Source organism: Ruditapes philippinarum, unplaced genomic scaffold (genome assembly GCF_026571515.1).
Source record: "Ruditapes philippinarum isolate M1 unplaced genomic scaffold, ASM2657151v2 ctg7611_1_1_1_1, whole genome shotgun sequence".
Classification (NCBI taxonomy): Eukaryota; Metazoa; Mollusca; class Bivalvia; order Venerida; family Veneridae; genus Ruditapes; species Ruditapes philippinarum.
This window is the reverse complement of record NW_026862305.1, coordinates 7,764-15,373: the sequence shown is the minus strand read 5'-3', so window position 1 is coordinate 15,373 and position 7,610 is coordinate 7,764. Positions and strand designations below refer to the sequence as shown.

General features: G+C 31.6%; 1 long non-coding RNA gene across 1 annotated transcript; it reads right to left on the bottom strand.

Moving 5' to 3' along the window:
* Positions 1–4,937: 4,937 nt before the first annotated feature.
* Positions 4,938–7,400, bottom strand: LOC132718596 (uncharacterized). Its single transcript, XR_009624113.1, has 2 exons — positions 6,613–7,400; positions 4,938–5,226 (listed from the first exon to the last, which is right to left on the bottom strand). It is a non-coding gene; the product is annotated as an uncharacterized LOC132718596 (long non-coding RNA).
* Positions 7,401–7,610: the final 210 nt, after the last annotated feature.

Genomic DNA, 7,610 nt, shown 5'->3' with positions numbered 1-7,610 from the left:
ACCCAACCTGTAGACAGGAGAAGGTAACTCTATCAAGCATTTTGACAGAATTATGCCCCTTTTTCGACTTAGAATTTACGTTAAAGTATTTGTAATAATTCAAATATTTTCAAAGTCCATAGACATATGGCTTTGAAACTTTGCACACTTGTTCACCATCATGACCCCAACCTGTAGACAGGAGAAGGTAACTCTATCAAGCATTTTGACAGAATTATGCCCCTTTTTCTACTTAGAATTTACGTTAAAGTTTTTGTAATAGTTCAAATATTTTCAAAGTCCATAGACATATGGCTTTGAAACTTTGCACACTTGTTCACCATCATGACCCCAACCTGTAAACAGGAGGAGGTAACTGTATCAAGCATTTTTTTTACTATCAAGCACTAAGAATAGTCGAGCGTTGCTGTCCTACCGACAGCTCTTGTTATCATATGATATTTGTTATCTATGTTATGTGTAATATAAGTAATATCACACAACATTACATAGTTTAATAGTTACTGGTATTGGCATTGTTGTATAAAAAGCCATGATGTTGGTCTTGCTTTTTAAAGTGAGAAAATGTGTACATGTGTACAATTTAGCTTGTTTACACTGGCTTCTGATTTGATCCTTATGAAACTTTATCAGAATATGTGTCTTTATGATTTGTTGGAGACTTTTAAAATGGGTCATCTGGATTTAAATAGCTAGGTCACTACTAGGTCAAATTAAAGAAAAATTTTGACTGCATTTTTTCTTATCATATTGAAAGTTGGTTCTGAAGACCCTGTGGTCAAATTCAAACATTGATGGTTGATTGTAGATTTTTCTGTATGTCAAACTCGGGACAGCAGGTTGAAGCACAAGAAAGCTTTGTAAACAGTGTAGAAGTCATACTTAGAATTGGATATTAATACAACTTTGTCTGAATGTTTTATACTTAAATGATATCACAGTTGATGATTGGGTGGTCAGGTTAGAATACGTGACCTTAATGGACTAGATCACTTGCTTAGCGATAAAAAGAACAGTCAGTATAAACATGTAGTTTTATTGCTTGTATTCTACTGAACATTACACAAAAAGTATATATATTAGTATTGTACACAGGTGAGCAATGAGAAAACCCTTCCATCATGGCCTCTCTTGTTATATCTATATTATTAAATCTTATGTAAATATTAATCTATATTTATTTTATGAATAAAGTAGTTATTCATCTTAACACATGTTATCTTTCTTGTTTATACCTATTTTGTTTGTATGGAGGAAGTAAAATTAACTTACAAAAGTTTTTATGTCTGTGTCTCCAGCAGTTATACTAATGATCAAAAAATGTATACTTAAAGTCGGAACAGTGCTATCATATAAATTGAATTTTCATTTTAATATTAACATTACACCATTGCACCATTGACATTAATAATTTATTAACTTGACACATCACCATCATTTTATAAATACCAACTAATTTAAGTGCCAAGTGAGAATGCTAATGGTACAATATTACGGGGAATGGAACCCCATATGGATCTCAAAATTGAGCATCGGTAATAAGTATATGCGAATTTCCACTGATCCAGATGTGCTGTGAAAGAGAAAATAGGTCAATCACAGGGTTTAGTTTTTAAAGAAAATCGAAATGTGATTCTACCCTTGTCTTTCCTCCATATAATACCCAGTTTTGTTTTAGCTTTTTTGCAGTCTTTGTTGAAATAGTTTTCCCTTCGTGGTTTCTGGTGTTTCCAAAACATGCAATGTGTATGAAGAAAATGTCACTAAATGGATTCAAAATACAGATATTTTACAAAATCATACCACTGAGTTAACATTCAAACAAACCCTTTTTGACAATGTATTGATATTTGGCTAAAAACGAAGGAATTGTCAAAATTATACGAGCTCCATATGTGCTGGAGATATATACATGTAGTCTGATTTTATTGACCTCTCAATTATGAATACATTATAGCATTCATTTAAATACAAAAATGTATTCAATCCTGAATCGGTTCTGTCGTGTAGTTTACCAGAATTAATATGGAGTATATGGCTCTGTCACACTAGCTTTAAAGCTGCATTTAATAAATATGTAAAAATTATTTTGCTGTCAGCCTAAAAACCAAGCATTCTACAATTTCATTAACCTTTCTAAATGTCATCAAATAGTGTTCATAAATTACGGTTTTAAACGGAAAACACTAAATTCGTATGTGAATTTTTACATGTAATTCAGCTTGTGTATGCTCTACGTCACACTGTTATATATAGTTGCTATCCGTATGAGATTTTCTTGTGCAAACACACTTTAACCCTTTTAGCTTCATGTTGCATTAGGCCTGACGTTCAGAAAAAAATAATCTTCTCATAAAAAAGATGTATTTATTTTTTTTTCATTTTTGCAGTATATATTTTAATGCAAACAGCAAAGTGCTTGCAAAATTGTCTACACGGATATGAACCAATTTAAAAACGCTGTCTTGTCATTTTGTATTATATTTAATTACGGCATTGAAATGACAACATTTTTAATCCGAATGAATATTAAATAGTATTCTTACACCATGTTATTTAAAATGAGTAAAAACATTACCAAAATAAGTTCAAAAAAACTTAATAAGTTAGTATCCAGGTTAAAGTTTGGGGACAGCAACGGAAACGGGAACGCCGCCATGACTGTAACAAATCCTTTATTTTAATGCCCCAGCCATTTTATGTAGTTTTTTACCCGTATTGTCATCATCAGTTTCCGTTCATTACCTACACATTCAAAAAAAAACAACAACAAGTTCCAGAATAGGTATTATAATGTATGAATATATGGCTTTTTATTGCGCATTGTAAAATTGGTCTTTGCAAAATAGAACATTGCAACGGTTTAAAATCCTACCAGGATTAAATTGCCAAAACTTTAATTATATAAGCTGGTTAACATGCATTGTCATTAAGTTTTATTTAAGTTTATGTATATGAACCTGTGTTGTAATTATATCTTTTGATGACACTTTATTTCAGAAACGTACAAACTACTAGATGTAGTTTTGAATATTGCTCTAACATTACACATGATCAACATAAGTTATGCCGCACGAGGTATGTATGTACAGACGGACGGTCCGAATACAACCTCAATACACATTAATTTTGTGTTTGATATTCACCACAAATCATAAATATCCCATGACTTGAGATTTTCAAGTTGAATCAAGTTAGTTCGTTAGATTTACCTTTTTTCTGCAATTCCTGAGCTATAAAAAAACTAATAAAACACCTCTATGTTCGTAGTCTAATTTTTAAACTTTAAATTGCGAATGTATAGAATTAGTTATCAATCAAATATCGATGTCTTTTTAATGAACCAACTTAAAATACCTTAACAGGTTCGTTAAGATAAAATCTTCGGACTAACAACGGGTAATTTGTTTTGTAAAATAAGACAAGAGAACTAAAGTTATTTGTTAAGTTCAAGGTGATGGCGAGGTCAAAACTAAAAACATTGGTACATATACAAGAGTGATCAGTGATTACATAGCCAGCTAAGCAGTTGTATTGACGGATGATTGGACAGCTTGTTTCCTGAATGTCGAGGCTACTTTGCAGCATGTTGCAGCTAATGTGTTGAAGGCGACACAGAATTCATTAACAGACCAAAATGCCATTTAAGGACCATAGCTTAGCCTAAATCATTCAAACGAAAAACTCGTTAAATACGCACAAGTACTTGAGGTACCGATCAATCCCCTACCAGATCAAACCTGTAACATTTTAATGCTCGCACATATGGTTCATTCCGAGGCGAGGGAAAACAAACCAAACACACACGTAACATTTCATTTTGCATTAGTAGTATGAGACAAATAGTAAAAATAATATCATTAAAGGGCTATAACTCTGACAAAAAATAATGGAACTGGAAAATGCCAACGATATGCACAATTAGACTTGATACTGATTATTATTGTGCAGTGTGGATGAAATTGCACCAACAGTTTTGAGGTGTAGTTAAGACAAGTTTTATAAGACAAGTTTTGTGACAGACAAACAGACAGACATATACAAAGACGGCGAAGAAGTGATCACTATAAGTCGTGGCTACATTATAGCATGTACCAGCAACTGTGTAGCAGACGACACAAATATCATTTCAGAGCCAAAACGCATTCTAGTTCAAAAACCCAAGCTCGGCCAAAAATCATTCAATCGAAAAGCCCGTTATGCTCAAGTACTTATGGTACCGATCAATTCTGTAAAGTTTCATTAAAATTGTCTTAGAAGTATAAGAAAGGCAGTTTGGACAAACTTTAAAAATCAAATAGAGTCATTACTTTGACAAAAACCATTGCGCTGGAAAATGCTGACGATATGCACAACTAAACTTGGTACTGATAATTCCTGTAATGTTTGGATGGAATTGCACCAGCAGTTTTTGAGGAGTAGTCCGGACATGATTTGCAACGGACAGACAAACAGCCGACAGTTCTATATTGTATGGGCTATTATATATAGTGAACTGTTCGGTAAGTGCTGGAACCGGAAGCTACCAGTGTAGAGCCAGGTCAGCCTGCGCTACCGTTTAAACTCAAATTTAAAATCCATTACGCACTTTCTTAGGGAATTGTTTGTATCATAATTATACATCTGTATCATTCAAATCAAACAACTCTAAATACACTCCTTTTTTTTTGGTGTTTTTTTTTTCAAAATAAATTTCCAAATAGTTTTATTATTACATGTAATTAGTTAATTTCAACGTTAATTACAGTATGTCCTGTTTCATGGATCTAAACACTTGTTTATAATCTATGTTTTACTTCCTATCCATTACACCAGACTTAGTCACAATATATCAAAGCTAAAAATGTATGATACTTTTCATCTATTTTAACGAAATAGCGACGCCAGTTTTTGATGTACTGTATTTTGCAAATAAATGAATAAAAATAAATCAAATATTTGTCAATAAAAGATTTAATAAGTTGCAAATATGACTGATAAAATATTGATTGGAAATTCAAATAATATCTCGGCATAATTTTACATCGTTTTTGCTGTTTTTATAATTCTCTGTTAACAGCACACACTCTTGCTGTTTTTATAACACACATTTTTTCTTGTCACTATTGAATACTATCTAGCCATTGTCTATTCTTCTTTTCCTTGGTACCTCTTTAAACTTCCCATAATCCACAACATAGGTCCTGCGATAATAACCATAGCACCACTAAATAAAGCTATCTTTTCCTGAAAACATACAAGAACGCTCTTCAATATTCTGTACAGCGTCTTATCAAAAATAAAATTTAGCATTACCTATCTTTATTTTACTGACCTTTTACATTAATGCTGCAAATAAATTTGATTTGTTTTTCACAAGTATTATGTTATACAAATATGAACTTTTAGCTGGTGAATATGCACAAAATTTAGAAGTCTATCAATTTAATAGTAAGGTCAAAAATGAGAAAAAATATCAAATAAACAGAAAATTTAAGTTTTTTTTCCCCTATAAATACAGGATTTATAATCATTTGTGGTAAAAATAAATGTTTCATGAGTGATAAAAATAATAAAATAATAATAACTAAATAATAAAATAGCAACACCTTAATGGAAAAAAGCAACGCATGTATAAACAGAACATACGGCTAATACATGTTTTAAAATAACATACATGTATATATTGCATCACCAGTACATAAACGTGTTCTTGATATACATTTAGATACCCGGAGGATTAATCAGAAAAAAAACTCTTTCATTGTTAATAACATTTAGTTTCTTTCATGTTCATTTGAACAAAACAAAGTGATCTGACAATGCACGGATAAACTGTTCGATATGAAATAAGTTCATTGCATGGTTTGTTTGCATTTGTAATGTCTTTTAAACCAAAAGATAAACAACAACAAAAATCACGCTATAGTACACTAAAGTGCAGACGAAACTTCTATTTATAGTCCCCAGCGTTATCAAATATACCTGCTATAGGCCTACGTGACGCGGTTCATGAACAAGTCCAAGGCCAGACGCGCGAATTGTATCAGTGACCGATTTTTAATATATACCAATTAATAATGCAATTATAAGATGTTTTCACAAAAAAAATTATGCATCAAATATGTGTTGCATATTTTCCGCGAAAAAATGGAACAAAACTTTAACATAAGCATCTATTTATAGTAAACGTACAGACATTAATGTCTAGTGACCTTGAAAATAGTTAATCTATAAAAAAACAACTATGATTAAATGAAAATAAAACATCTTAAAAATATTTAATAAAGCCAGTGTTCTTTTTTTTCCCTTTTTGAATTAAATAATCTCTACTTAAAAAAAAAGCATGCACATGAATAAAGATTTTCCTCGATGAAACTGATAAGCAATAGGCAGGTCTGCACAATGTATATATCGTTTGCGAACAAAAATCGTAGTGTTTTATTGATAATACTAATCAGTCAAAACTATAACTACACTTCACCATTATATTAAGAAAATAAATATTGTGTTAATAACTCTAATTAAAATAATTTACAATGCTACAGATCTGTTGCCGCGATTAATCAATTATATATCAGCTATTCTGCTTTTAATAATTAATAAGCGTCCAAAAAGAAAAGTAGTGTATACCTTTAATGAGATACGATTGAGCGGAGGTCCATAAGTAAAATTTCTCCGAAATAGAGCCCCACTGGACATAGGTCCTAATTTAACTATAGTTTTCCCGAGCAACATATTTTAACTACAAGGTCGTGAATATTCAATAACGGAAGTACTGATAACGAGGTCGGCCTACTATTGTACGCACGAATTGCTAAGCGTCCTGTTTTATTTAATTATACAATCCAAAATAAAACTTGTTTTATGTTTTAATTTAAGTGTTTATTCAATTATATTCATTTTGCAGTTTTCTTGCGCTCATAGACACAGAAAGTAGTCCACTCTGTTATGTGCTGCATAAATCCGCACAATCTGTCACATGCAATTGTTATAAATACGCAAACGTAAATATAAAACAGAATACAAAAAAAAACCCCAAAGCACGAAAAGCTATCGGAACTGTAACTAGAGTTTTGTCATCAGGCCGATCTCGAATAAATGCCGATTCTTTTTGCAATATTATAATGTATTTTCTTTTTGAGATGCGTTAACAAACCCTGTCTTTACATGAGTTTACAGGAGGTTTGATATCACTGACCTGTAATGTCACCGACCTTTAAACTTTAATATCTATCTGGAACAATTCATCCGTTTTAAAGCATTTTATGCTACATGTTTAGACTATTTTTCATGAGGTTTCGAACAAAACGCCTCGCATTTTTTTCTACATGACTGGAATAGAAATAATTTTACCATATTAATGTCCTGTCTAGACCAATAACTTGTGTGTAAAATTTTAGATCATTCACTCTCCCCGTTTTTCCAGAGTAATATTTTAATTGTGAAAGATGACCCAAAACTGAAAAGCGTTGCAACGCTTTTCACTCAAATCAGAGTGATTTGTCAATTTATTTCTGAGTATATTTTATAATAATGCAAGAAATTCAAATGTTATGTTTCCGAGCTCTTGGACCTTCGTGGAGTTCATTTAAAGTTAATGTGAAATTTAAATTATACCATAGCATACA